General features: G+C 40.0%; 1 protein-coding gene and 1 pseudogene across 3 annotated transcripts in view; both read right to left on the bottom strand.

Moving 5' to 3' along the window:
* The window catches only part of LOC105524473 (toll-like receptor 2), a 21,247-nt gene extending 18,502 nt beyond the window's left edge, over positions 1 to 2,745 (bottom strand). For 2 of the 3 annotated variants that reach the window (XM_011959773.1, XM_011959770.1), the window contains exon 1: positions 2,661 to 2,735. The gene's annotated coding sequence lies outside the window, so the exon portion shown is untranslated. Of the gene's footprint in view, positions 1 to 1,689; positions 1,700 to 2,656 lie in introns of all 3 variants that reach the window. The other variant, XM_011959771.1, reaches the window with a different exon arrangement.
* LOC105524525 lies at positions 2,338 to 6,491 on the bottom strand (annotated as a pseudogene).
* Positions 6,492 to 14,369: the final 7,878 nt, after the last annotated feature.

Genomic DNA, 14,369 nt, shown 5'->3' on the forward strand with positions numbered 1-14,369 from the left:
AAAAAAAAAAAAAAAAAGAAATGTATTTACTAATTTCCAAATATATGAGAATTTTCTATAAGTTTTTCTGTTCTTTTCTATTTTAATTTCATTATGGTCAGAAGACATATTCTGTATGATTTAAATTCTTTAAAATGTACTGCAATTTACTCTATGAGCCGGTATATGGTCAGATTTTAAGTACGTTCTGTGATTTCAGCAGCTGTTGGAAGTAGTATAGATTCCTTATGTCAACTACATTGTGTTTGCACTTTCTTTATCCTTACTGATCTTTTGTCTGGTTTTTCTATCAGTTACTGAGAGATGTATGATAAAATCTCCCACTATGATTGTGGATTTTTCTATGAATTTTCTATTTTTCTATATTTTTCTAGTTCTGTCAATTTGGCTCTATTCTTTTTCTATTTTCTAGTTTCTTAATGTTGTGTTATTATGGGTACTTATAAATTCAGAATTTTTATTTCTTCTCAGTGAAACCTTTAACTTAGAGAAACCTTTAACTTAGTGAAATGTTTCTCTTTATCTACAGTTATGACTTTTTTACTTTTTTTCCTAATTCTATTTTGTCTAACAGTAATATTGCCATGACAGCTTTCTTTTGATAAATGGTTACATCTGTTCACTTTATACCTTTTAGTATCCATAAATGTGTCTCTTGTAAACAGCATATGATTGTTGGGTTGTTTTGAAGTCTAGTCTGACAATATTAGTCTGATTATCATAAAATTTAGTCTTTCTCATTTAATTACTGATATATTAAATTGCATTTAATATAATTACTGATATTTTGGGCTTTAAAGTAATTGAACTATTGTTATGGTTTGAATGTGTGCCCCAAAGCTCATGTATTGGAAATTTCATCTTCGATGCAACAGTGATGAGAGGTGGGACCTTGTAAGAGGTTATTAGGTCATGAAGGCTCTACCCTCAGAAATGGATTAACGTTATCACCAAGAGAGCAGGTTATTGTCAGAATGAGTTTGTTATAAAAGTTAAGTTCTGTCCTCTCTTGCTGTCTCTCACCATGTGATGCTTTCCATCATGTTATAATGTAGCCTGACGACCCTCACCAGATGCAGCCCTTCAGTCTGGGACTTCCCAGACTCCAGAACGATGAATAGATAAATTTCTGTTCTTTGTAAATTACCCAGTCTCAGGTGTTTTGTTACAGCAGCACCAAAGGGACTGTGACAACTATGTACTTTATTCTTGTCCCATTTGTTTTATGTTCTGTTGTCTCTCTTTTCTTGCCTTCTTTTAAATTTGGGGGTATTCCATTAGATTTCTTTTCCTCTATTAGTTTATCAATAAAACTGTACCCCCAAAAAATTAACTGATAGCTTAGAAACTCCCAAAACAAGCTGTCAACTTCTGGTAGTTTTTGTAAATGTAAAATGGGTACATTATAAAGAACTTTAAGATGTTCTTTGCTTAGAACGGGAAGAAACTTTAAAATATTGGTGAATAAATCATTTTCCAATAGTTTCTACTCTTGCTTTTGTTGTTGTTTGTTTGTTTTGTTTTGTGTTTTGTTTGTTCTGTCCCTTCAAGTCAGGCCAACATATCTATAGTTGCTCTTTGGTAAAAATCTTAATAACAGAGTCAAAAGATTAAAGTCATCTCAGCAAACTGAGTTGTCTACACCCAGAACAATTACTCTCCTTCTCTTTCTCCTCTCCCACCCACCACCTCCGATCACCTCTTTCTCTCTTTTTCTCTCTCTTTCAAAAAGGAAAAAGACTTTCCTGGCTCGCATTTAAGCTCTAAATACAAGTTCATATTTATAGAAAATGAAGAAGTTTAAAGGGCACTTCAAAGCATTCTTACTTGAAGAACTCGACTTTGCTTAAATGCTGTAAGCTGTTTTCTAATCAGAGACCTAACTCACACATCCTAAGAATGAAGGAACGCAGAGGTGGGAGTGAAGCCTGCCAGGGAGCAGAGGCCAGACTTGGGTTAGGGAGCCAGGGTCCTGGACAGACCCAGAGCACGGAACCTTTCCCACCTCTGAGCCATGGTGACCAAAATCCAAGCTCCATCCTAGCAGTAACCAGTGAGAGAGGACACACCCCCCGCGAGACGCTAGCATTCAACTCCACTGGCTCATTGAAAGCCTTTACCCAATCTTTGTCATCCACGCTCAGAACCAAGAGAGGCCAAGAGGCGGGGAGGGCGACCCTACCGGGAATCAGTGAAGCGGGAGGGCCGGGCCGGGGCCTCCCGAGGGAGGTGGCGGCCACCAGCCCGGAGCCCAGGCGGAAGCTCGCCATGGCAACCCCCAGGGGCCTGCAAGGCTGGAAGGGCGCTCCGCCCAGCCACAGCCCATTGGCACTGCACTCACGGGGTCCGGACCTCGGGCTCCACAGGACCCGCGGGCTCCCTTTCTGTGTAGCTCCTGCTTCTCCCGAGGGCCAACCTGAGCCGGCTTCCCTGGTGTCCACATTCCCGCACCGGGCGGCGCAGAGAAGCACCGGCATCCCGGGGGCCTGGTGCGCTCCCCGCCGTCCCCGCTCGGACAGGAGCTAGGGGCCCAGGTGCAACCGAGCGGGAGCCCGGGGTCCCCAGAGTCTGTGACCGGGCCGCGGTTCCCTTCCGCCCCTTCTCGACCCGACCCCAGGAAGGGGTGCAGAGAGACCACACGAGCGGCGCCCGCAACTTACCTGGGAGGACGCTGAGCAGCCGCCTGGCTGAGCTTTCTCGCTGCCTCTGAGCCGGCCTGCCTGGGACTAGGAAGTAAGCGAAAGGGAAAGTCCGCGCGACCCGGCGCCCCCTCCTTCTGGGGTGCGGGAACGCCCCTTCCACGGGGCACGCGCGCCGTCGCGCAGCGGGAGGGAACGCTGGACCTGGGCAGGTGGCCCAGAGCGAGCCCCCGCGGCCGCGCTTCCCCGCAGGCTCCCGCCGGTGACCGTGAGCTAGGCTGCGACAGGCTAGAGGCAGGTCCTGCCCGGATCGCTGCCCCGTGGAAGGCTGGGTCGAAGAAGAGAGCTGGGGGCTTGACGGAGGTCCCCGGTCAGGGAAAAGCGAATAGAGAGGCCAGAGGAGGCCTGCATGGGAATGGCAATCAGAGGGAAGGCTCCGTGCCCAACCAGTATTTTCTTGAAGCTTCGGGTATCCAGGACCTCACATCACCTGAAACACACCGTCTTTAAACTCCACTCCTGATGCTTCTCCATCCATGGAAGCCCAAATTCAGGCTCGTGAATCACACTTCTCCTTTCCCCGCTTTTCCACACTCTATTCACCTGCCGGTACATCTCCAGGGTCCACTTCCACCCAAAAGTCTGTGCTCTCCTGCTTTAAAATAGGTTCGCCAGTCACCCTCCAGACTAACACAGAATGATTTTGCCTAAGGGAACAGATAAGGACAGCCCCGGGGTTTTTTTCCCCAATCCTGTGACAGTCCCTACTGGTGCACCATCTCTAGCACGTACATTCCATCCGAGTTCTCATCATGAAAAGATCTGGGCTTCTCACTTCTATCTACAGTTTGAAGCTAAGTCCTTTCTTTGCCCCCATTCCATCCCTATTTCCCAAAGTAATACCAAACACAGTCATTGATCAATTTTCTTCATTGCCACAGAACCTAGCTGTCTCCACGGTTAGGAATACGTATAAGGGAAGAAAACAAGCTTTTAAAATTCAACTGCCTTAATATTAATAATCTACCTTTTATATTCATAATTACATTTGATTTTCACAAAGTGAGATATGAAGCAGAGCAAGCATCCTTGTTCCTCCCTTACACAACAAAATGTCATACGAATTGTATTATGTATGACAGAACTGAGATTTGAAACCAGAATTTTACCTTAAATCCAGGGCTGCTTCTCCTACTCTGTTCCACATCCCTAATCCTCTCTGATGGTTGGAACATCAGGGAAACTTAATCAATAGACATAAACATGAAATTGAGAGGTTTTTGTATACAGGTCACTATGTTACTATTTTTCTTTATCCTGACCATCAGGTTGTCCAGCTGGCTGAAAATGCTTTCTTATTAATTCCAAATCTCCAGCTCTCTACCTTATGATTTCTGACACAAGAAAACTTCCTTCAAATTATTTCTCCTGAAACTAAAACTTGTTTTTTCTCTATTTCTCTTCCTTAGTTGAACTGCCTAAGATGAATTTTGATGCTATTGCTCTATAATCCCAAAGTCAATTAGAATATTCTGGCAAAGTCAAGTAGAAATCATTTATTTAGCCACAAATTATTACTAGTGTCCTCTGCGTATACTGAAGGTAGTTGTACACAGTCCACAAAGATATGAGCACATCCAACTCAGACACAGTCCTTACACTTGTTCAGTTCTTGATATTGTCTTTTTTTTTTTTTTCTGAGATGGAGTCTCGTTTTGTCACCCAGGCTGGAGTGCAGTGGTGCAGTCTTGGCTCACTACAGTCTCCACCTCCCAGATTCAAGCAAATCTCTGCCTCAGTCTTCCAGGTAGGTAGGATTACAGGCGTGCACCACCATGCCTGGCTAGCTTTTGTATTTTTAGTAGAGACAGGGTTTTGCCATGTTGACCAGGCTGATCTCGAACTCCTGGCACCAACTAATCCACCCGCCTAGGCCTCCCAAAGTGCTGGGATTACAGGTGTGAGCCACCGCACCCAGCCTAGTTCTTGACATTTCCAAAGCACCTTCACATCTATTATTTCATCTGAATCTTACAATAACACATGCAATAAATAATTCTGATATTATTATTCCTTTGGTTAAAGTGATTAGAGAACTTGCCCAGAGTTGCATGGCTCACAGTTAACATGTGGCAAATCCCAGGTTAGACTCCAAATCTCCTTCTGTATCTAGATATAACACCTCCTATAACTCTCTACCAAAAAAAAAAAAAAAAGTTGATTAAAGTTAGAAAATTAACACGGCATATGAAATGTATTAATATTTGGGGAAAAGGTAACTTTCATTGTATATATTCATAATTTTGAGCATCTAACTGAAATCCTAAACTGTTATCCGAAAGTTATCCAAAAACACAAGGCAAACATGGTGGTTCACACCTGTAATCCCAGCACTTTGGGAACCCAAGGCAGGAGGATCACTTGAGTCCAGGAGTTTGAGACCAGCCTGGTCAAAATAGGGAGACCCCATCTCTACAAAAATTCAAAAATTAGCCAGGCATGGTGGTTTGTGCCTGTAGCCCCAGCTACTCAGGAGGCTGAGGTGGGAGGATTATTTGAGTCCAGGTGGTTGAGGCTGGGAGATAAGAGTGAGGCCCTGTTTCGAAAAAACAAAACAAAACACACAGTCTATGTCTTTTTCACATAAAGTATTTTGTAATTGTCAAACAAAATAATAACAAACTCATCCACCAAAAACCACTTAATGAAAATATGTCAGAAATCCTGCATTATTTTACAGATCTTTATACATGAACATACATTCTTCAAAATTTTTTTACTCTGAACATATGTCAATATGTCTGTAATTTTTGAAGACATTTCAAAAATACTGCCTATGCAAAATAATAGTAAACTTCTAAGTTAACATAGAACCTAGTTCTGAAAACTGAGAATATTTCATGTTGTATATATCTCCCTTTTAAAAACTAGAATTTTTCTTTAACTAAAAACCTTCCTGCTAAACTTCATTAGTGGCCATCCCAGGCAGGTCTAGGTGTTAATTATCTTCTGAAGCTTAACGGAAGTGCTGGGGAATGATCCTAGCCATAGACTGAAGGCCTGTGTCCTCCTGAAATTCAGCTATTGAAATCCTAACCCCCAATGTGAGGTACTGGAGGTGGGCCCTTTGGTGGGTGATTAGGTCATGAGGGCAGAAGCTTCCTGAACAGGATTGGTTCCCTTACAAAAGAAACTTCAGACAGCTCCCTCACCCCTTCCACCATGTAAGAACACAGTGAGAAGACAGCTATCTTTGAGCCTGGAAGAATTCCTCACCAGATACCAAATCTGCCAACACCTTGATCTTGGACTTGCCAGCCTCTAGATTCATAAGAAATGAATTTCTGTTATCTATAAACTACCCAGACTATTGGCATTTGTGCTATAGCAGCCCAGATTGACTAAGGCAAATGGCTTCTCAATGGGCTCCAGAAGAAGGAGAATAGCAATATCATTGTTCTCATCAAAAAGACAGAAATGGGAGAAGTCCAGTTCATACTTGCACCACTCACTCTTCACAAAGTTTTCAGAAAACACAAAATTTTGTGACTCTTTTCAGTGGAGTCAATGATATTGTCAATGATCCACTTGCCGGGAATGAAGTCCCGCTTATGAAGACACAACTTGAATGGGGGATTGAAGTTCTCCAGCTCCTGGACCATAAGGTTCTCCACCCAGTAGGCATCCCGCTCACTATAAGAAACAAATGCATCATAGCAGATGTCCCTGCTGCAAGCTTTCCTGGGCTTCCTTTTGGGTCCAGGCCCACATCATTTTCATGTACCACAGGCCTTGGAAATGGTGGCATAGAACCCCCATGAGCAGGATCAGCAGGAACAGGGCACAGCACATGCCAGACACCAGTGCCGCCCTATGGCACTCCAACACCAGGAGATGTACGTCATGAACCTGTTGGCCGTGCACATGGGATGGAGAGTCACACAGGTAGTTTTCTGGCCAACTGATAAGAATTTTGGCCAGCGCTTGCTGCTCCTGAGTGAAGGAGAGGAATTCTCAGGAGCAAATGAAGTTGTTGCCACCAGCTTCCAAAGTCTTCAGTGTGTGAAAAGAGTCAGGATGCCCTTTAGAGAAAGTTTTCTTTTTCTGCTTCTTCTCAAAGAGGGAGAAAGCATCTGGGAGAGTCTTCAACACGTATCTGAAAATGTAAAGTTCTTTAAGTTGCAGCTAAATAAAAGTTTATAATGCTCACATCTAGTAAGCCTCATATCTGGGAAACAGTTGGTTAAATTGTGAATTTTTGTATTGGATAAGTTCAAGTATTCTTCCCTTTCTGAACATTGATAAGTGATATGTAAAGAACCAAGTATATGCTGACCAAGATCAAGGTTAGTCAGTTTTTCTAGAGTAAGCAGCATTTTCCAGAACTTATAGATTATTTAGCATGAAATTCAAGGTGTGTAGGGAGCTTCAGGCTTCCTTATGGACTGAATACTTCAGTTATTCTTCAACCATCAGTTTTTCACTGAGATCTAAGTATCCTGATGATTTTGAATATTGCAACAGAGGATATTCTATTAAGCAGATCTTGACACTTTCAACCTGAAGATCTTTAGTCAATACAAAGGAAGAAGCATGTCTTTAAAATTCTGTCATCATCAAAAATTCCTGTAACTGAGCTCTATTGTTATTATAATTTCTATTGGGCCTGGTCTGTTCATGGGATCTCAGCCATCTCATCTTCCATTTTCCTGAACTGCACAGGCTTCCAGCTTTACCTCCAACATGTGATTTGCAAATTCTCTTATTTGATTGCTTCAGCTTATCTTAATATTAGTTTTTTGACAATGAGTCTGACTGTAAGGTCCCTTTTTCTTCCTTTTATTTCATATGAAGAACAGTGCTTTCCACTTCCAAATACTTTTAGAAACTTGAAAGATCAACCAAAACCCATCAGAGTAAAGCTGACTGCTTCATATGTCAGCTCACATGACTGATCTATATTTATTTCAGGCTTTTTAGTTCATATGTCTGGGGATTAGAAACATAAATTTTAAGTTAGTTCAGAACAGAAAGTCGGTAAAATATCCTGTTGCTTTTAATTTAGAGAACTTGTATACATTTCATGAATTTAAATTTGGAAAAATGGAAAAAGAAAGAGAGAAAGAAACTTTTCCTCAAGTCTCTGATGGACTATCCCAGAAGTAAAGGGCCAGACTGTAAGGATGATAGACAAGGTTAGTTGTTAAGGGATAGATCCAAATGCACAAGACTCCCGAAGACAAGGCAAGTAGTTTTCACCTGTTGTAAGAATTCTATCAGGCTATAGAAAAGGTCCTTCCAGATTCACACACGTCTGCTAAGTGTGACTGGATGTAAATCCCATGGGGGCAGGGATTTTGTTTTCTTTTATGCACTGAACTATTCTCATCACTAAGAACATGGCAGGCACTCAATGAATACTTGTTGAGTGGTGGATTGCCTTGCCTTTTCAGAATATGGGCTAGGCCTGGAGGAATGGAGTATAAACATCTGAAGTGGCCATTGCAGAGACAAGACTTCAGGGGAGAGAAGCCTAGATCAGGCCCCTTGACTGACATCTTGCCTCCACCACACAAGAGCTGACTTCATTTAAAGACGGGAATGAAGAAATATAGTGCACTATTTTCACCCACGTAGTCAAGCAAAACCATGAGTGACTGCTATCATTTTAATATCTATAAGGGTTATATGGCCTTTCAGACCACTTCAGAGAAGAATATGAAAAGAAAGCAGAATTTTATCAAATTCTAACTTATTTGGAGCGCCTTGAAAATGTGTTAAAGTATCTTAGCCTGGCTCACACCTTAATCCGAACACTTTGGGTAGCCGAGGCAGGTAGATCACCTGAGATCAGGAGTTTGAAACCAGCCTGGCCAACATGGTGAAACCCCATCTCTACTAAAAGTATGAAATTAGCTGGGTATTGTGGTGCAGGCCTGTGTTCCCAGCTACTTGGGAGGCTTAGACAGGAGAATCGCTTGAACCCGAGAGGCAGAGGCTGCAGTGAGCTGAGATCGCACCACTGCACTCCAGCCTGGGCAAGACATAGCAAGACTCTGCGTGTCTGTCTGTCTCTTTCTCTTTCTGTGGTATGCCAGTCTGTGTAGGTGTTGCCAACTTCCATGTAGATGGAAAAACAATGAGTCATGATATGATTCAAAGTCGGGAGCAAGCTGTGTAACCACTGTTTTCTTTTCATTCAGTTCCTATTATTAAGTATAACTAGAGCTCAGTGTGGACTGGTCAGGGTCATAGACAAGAGTCCTGTCAGCTTCTCACCCAATATCGCTTGCCAAGTATCTAAGAAAGAATTCCCCAAATTACATACAATGATGTAATCATTTCCTATTGGTGTGTAAGAATCTTTCAAAGCCTGCAAGGTTGCTGTCCTATTGGGCAATTATATAGACAGTCTTATTCACTCCAAAAAGTTTCTAGGTGCAACCTCTGGAAGATGTATAATTAGTATTTATATTAATATTTTGTGTTAAAGAATCTGTGGATACTTGATTTTTAAGACTTGTCATGTTTAAAAGAATTTGGCCTATAAGAGTCGCTTATCATAGCAACTTAAAATGTATACTTTGGAGAATTTCAGTTCCAAAATGGTGGCATACTGGCTTCATTTTCCTGTCCATAGAAAACTCAAAACAAATATCCAGTGCAGAGATTATCACCAGCAATATCCCAGAACTCAAATATGAGGATGAGTCAGTTCTGGGGGCCACAGACAAGTGAAAAAACCTGGAATAGATTAAGAGAATCAGATTTCTACATCCACAATGCCCCTCCCCACAATCTGCCTGTCATGAAGCATGGGAAAAATTCCTCCTAACTCACAGTTTCTACCCTGGAAAAAGTGAGATAGAGGTAGACAATCAGCTTCCCCATCACCTTGAGTTCCCTAGCAGGAGACCTGTACCTGCCTCAACCCACAGAAAACATCACAAGTGCCTGAAGAGAGAAATATCCCTGCAAACAGCAAAAGACAAGGTGAGAGGTGGGACTACCTTGCCTAGCCCAGGAAACTCTGTTCTGTAATTAAGCCTAAGGAGATGCCAAATCAGAGTGACTGTTGAGCAGCACCAACTGTAGGAAGTACTTTCCACAGATCCCTTGGGCATGAACCTCTGGCCAGCCTTCCCACACTGGCAAGATATCCCCACTGGGACTTCTTCCATTTGAGACTCGCAGCACTCTGATTCTTTGCTAAAGCTGAGGCAAACCTTGCTTAAGGCATCATCTAGCATCAAAAAGGAGGCAACAACTTAGTGGTGGGGGAAACAAGAAATTAACAAGTAAATTACAAGGAATCTCTAGGCAAATATACCAAATAAAAACCAAAACAAGCCAGAAAAGACTGGAATAAATAACAAATCCTTCAATGCAAAGACATAGATGTATATCCACAAAAAACAACAGCAAATAGGGAACCAAAACCTCCCTAACTGGACAAAGCAAGATACCTGTAACAGGCCCTAAGAAGATGGCGATACACAACCTCTCTGACAAATAATTCAAAATAGCAATTTTAAGGAAACACAGTGGCCTTCAGGATAACACAGAAAAGCGATTCAGAAATTTATCAGAGAAATTTAAAAAAGAGACTGAAATAATAATTTTAAAAATCAAACAGAAATCTTGGAACTGAGAAATATGTTTGCTGAAATGAAAAATGTATTAGAGGCTCTCAACAGCAGAATAGATCAAGCAAAGGAAAGAATCAGTTGGCTTGAAGATAGGCTATTCAGTATCACACAGTCAAAAGAGAAAAAAGATTGAACAGGAATAAAGATTACCTAAAAAACATAGAAATGACCAAATCTAAAATGTATTGTTGTTCAAGAGGTAGTTGAGCAAGAGCAAGGGATGGAAAGCGTATTCAAATAAATAGTAACAGAAAGCTTTCCAAAAATTGAGAAAGATAGAAATATCCATGTAGAGGAAGGTCAGAGAATACCAAACAGATTCATCCCAAATAAGACTACATCAAAGCATAAAATAATCAAACTCCCAAACGTCAAGGATAAAGAGAGGATCCTAAAAGCAGCAAGAGAAAAGAAGCAAGTAACATATAAAGAAACTCCAATTCATCTGGCAACAGACTTATCAACGAAAACCATACAGGCCAGGAGGGTGTGCAACAACATTTTCAATGTTCTGAAAAAACCCTGCCACCCAAGAATACTATATTTGGAAAAGCTATTCTTCAAATATGAAAGAGAAATTAACTCTTCCCAGACAAACAAAAGCTAAGAGAATTCACAACCACCAGACCTGTCTTACAAGAAATGCTAAAGGGAGTTCTTCAATTTGAAAGAAAAAAAAAACAATAACATGCAAAAAGAAAACATTTGACAGTATAAAACCCACTAGTACAAAGACAACCCTAGAATACTCCAGTGCTATAATTATGGTATGCAATCCACTCAAAACTCTAGTAGGAAACCTACAAGGCAAGTATATGAAAAACAATAATAGCTATAGCAACCTATTTAGAGATAGGCAATATAAAAACATGTAAATTGAGAAAAGAAAAGTCAAAATGTGGTGGGTATTGGAGTTAAAGTATAGAAGGTTTTTTTAGTTTGTTCTTTGTTTCTATTTTTTTTTCTGATCTAAAATAAATTGTCATCCCTTTAAAATAACTTGTTATATCTATAAAACATTTTTTGTAAGCCTCATGGTGACCACAATGCAAAAACCTATAATAGATACACTAAAAATAAAAAGCAACAAATTAAAACATACTACCAAAACAATCACTTAACCACAAAGGAAGACAGTAAGAAAGGAGTTTAAAAAGGAGAACACATGCAGCAAAATAGCAGTAGTAAGCCCTTATCAATAATAACACTAAATGTAAATGGATTTAATTCTTCAATTAAAAGACATAAAATAACTGGATAATGAAACAAGATCCAACTATAAGAATCCCACCTCATCTATAAACAACACTCACATAAACTGAAAGTGAAGTGATGAAAAATTATATTCCATGTAAGTAAAAACTTAAAAAAAAAAAAACAGGAGTAGCTATACTTAGATAAAATAAAAAACTATAAAAAGAGACAAATAAGGACACTATATAGAGGGGTCAATTTGGCAAGAGGCTATAGCAATTATAAATATCTATGCACCCAATACCAGAGCACCAAAGTATATAAGGCAAATACTAATGGAGCTCAAGGGAGAGACCAGACTGCAATTTAGTAATAGTAAGGGACTTCAATGGACAAGTCATGCAGGCAGCAAATCAACAAGGAAACATCAGAATTAAACTACACATTAGACCAAATAGACCTAACTGACATTTGCAGAGCATTTCACCCAACTGCTGCAGAGTATACATCCTTTTGAATCAGTACATGGAACATTCTCCAGAGTCTACCATATTTTAGCCCACAAAACAAGTCTCAACAAACTCAAAAAAGGAGAAATCATATCAAGTATTGTTTTTGACCACAATGGAATAAAGCTAGAAGTCAATAACAAGAGGAATATTATAAACTACACATACACATAAAAATGAAACATGCTGCTGAATGACAATGAAGAACTTAAGAAGAAAAAATTAAAATTTCTTGAAACAAATGAAAATGGAAACATAACAAATCCAAATCTATAAGACACAGCAAAAGCAATACTAAGAAGGAGGTTTATAGCAATAAATGTCTACATCAAGAAAGTAAATATACATCAAATAAATTTACCTAATCATGCACTTCAAGGAACTAGAGAAGCAAGAACCAACTGTATTAGGGTTCTCTAGAGGGACAGAACTAATGGAATATTTGTATATATATGCACACATATATATATTTAAAACATGTATGTATATATGATGGGAAGTTTTTTAAGTTTTAACCCAGATGATCACAAGGGCCCACAATAGGCTGTCTGTAGGCTGAGAAGCAAGGAGACCCAGTCTGAGTTCCAAAACTGAAGAACTTGGAGTGCAATGTTAGAGGGCAGGAAGTATCCAGCACAGGAGAAAGATGTAGGCTGGGAGGCTAGGCCAGTCTCTCTTTTTCACATTTTTCTGCCTGCTTATATTCTAGCCCACTGGCAGCTGATTAGATTATGCCCACCCAGATTAAGGATGGGTCTGCCTTTCCCAGTCCACTGACTCGAATGTTCATCTCTTTTAGCAACACCCTCATGACACACCCAGGATCAATATTTTGCATCCTTCAATCCAATCAAGTTGACACTCAGTATTAACCATCATACCAACCAAAAATTAATAGAAGGAAAGAAATAATAAAGATCATAGCAGAAATAAATGATATTGAGACTAAAAAAAAACCATATAGAAGACCAACAACAACAAAAAAAGTTGGCTTTTTGAAAGATCAAGTCAACAAACCTTTAGCTAGACTAAGAAAAAAGAAGAAATAAATAAATAAAATTAGAAATGAAAAGGGGGACATTACAACTGATATCACAGAATACAAAGAATCATTACAGACTAGTATGAACAATTATACACCAACAAATTGAAAAACCTAGAAGAAATGGGTAAATTCCTAGACACATGCAACCTACCAAGACTGAATTGTGAATAAATAGAAAATCTCAATAAACCAGTAACAAGTAATGAGACCAAAGTCATAATAAAAAGTTTCTCTCAAAGAAAACCCCAGGACCTGATGGCTTCACTGCTAAATTCTACCAAACTAATACTAATTCTAGTCAAAGTCTTCAAAAACAATTGGTGAGGAGGGAATTCTTCCAAACTTATTCTACAAAACCAGCATTGTCCTGAGGCCCAAACCAGAGAAGGACACAACAACAACAACAAAATCTACAGGCCAATATCACTGATGAACATAGACACAAAAATCCTCAACAAAATACTAGCGAACTGAATCCAACAGCACATTAAAAAGATCATTCACTATGATCAAGTGGGATTTGTCCAAGGGATGCAAGAATGGTTCAGCATAAGCAAATCAATATATGTGATTTGTCACATTAACAGAACCAAGAACGAAAACCATATGATCTTTTTAATAGATGCTGAAAAAGCATTTGATAAAATTCAACATCATTTTATGATAAAAAAGCTTCAATGAACTAGGTATAGAAGGAATATAACTCACCATATATGACAAACCCACAGCCAATATCATACTGAATGGGGGAAAATGGAAAGTCTTCTCTCTAAGACCTGGAACAAGACACAGATACCCACTTTGACAGCTTTTATTCAACATAATACTGGAAGTACTGGTGAGAGAATTTAGGCAAGAAAAAGAAATCAAGGGCACCCAAGTTGGAAAGGAAGAAATCAAATCTGGCTTGTACACAGATAACATGATCTTATATTTAGGAAAAACTAAACACACACACATACACACACACACACACACACACACAAAGCTATTAGAACTAATGAAAAAATTCAGTAAAACTGTAGGATACAAAATAAAAAAATTAGTAGTGCTGAGCACGGTAGCTCACTTCATAATCCCAGCACTTTGGGAGGCAGAGGCAGGCAAATGGCTTGAGCTCAGGAGTTCAAAACCAGCCTGGGGAACATGGTGAAACCCTGTCTCTACCAAAAAAATGTAAAAATTACCTTGCAATGGTGGTATGCACCTGCAGTTACTTGGGAGGCTGAAGTGAGAGGATCACTTGAGCCCTAGAGGTGGAGGTTGCAGTGAACTGAGATCACATCACTGCCCTCCATTCTGGGTGACAGAGCCAGACCCTGTCTCCAAAAAA

The sequence above is a fragment of the Colobus angolensis genome, unplaced genomic scaffold, assembly GCF_000951035.1.
Source record: "Colobus angolensis palliatus isolate OR3802 unplaced genomic scaffold, Cang.pa_1.0 Scaffold5, whole genome shotgun sequence".
Classification (NCBI taxonomy): Eukaryota; Metazoa; Chordata; class Mammalia; order Primates; family Cercopithecidae; genus Colobus; species Colobus angolensis.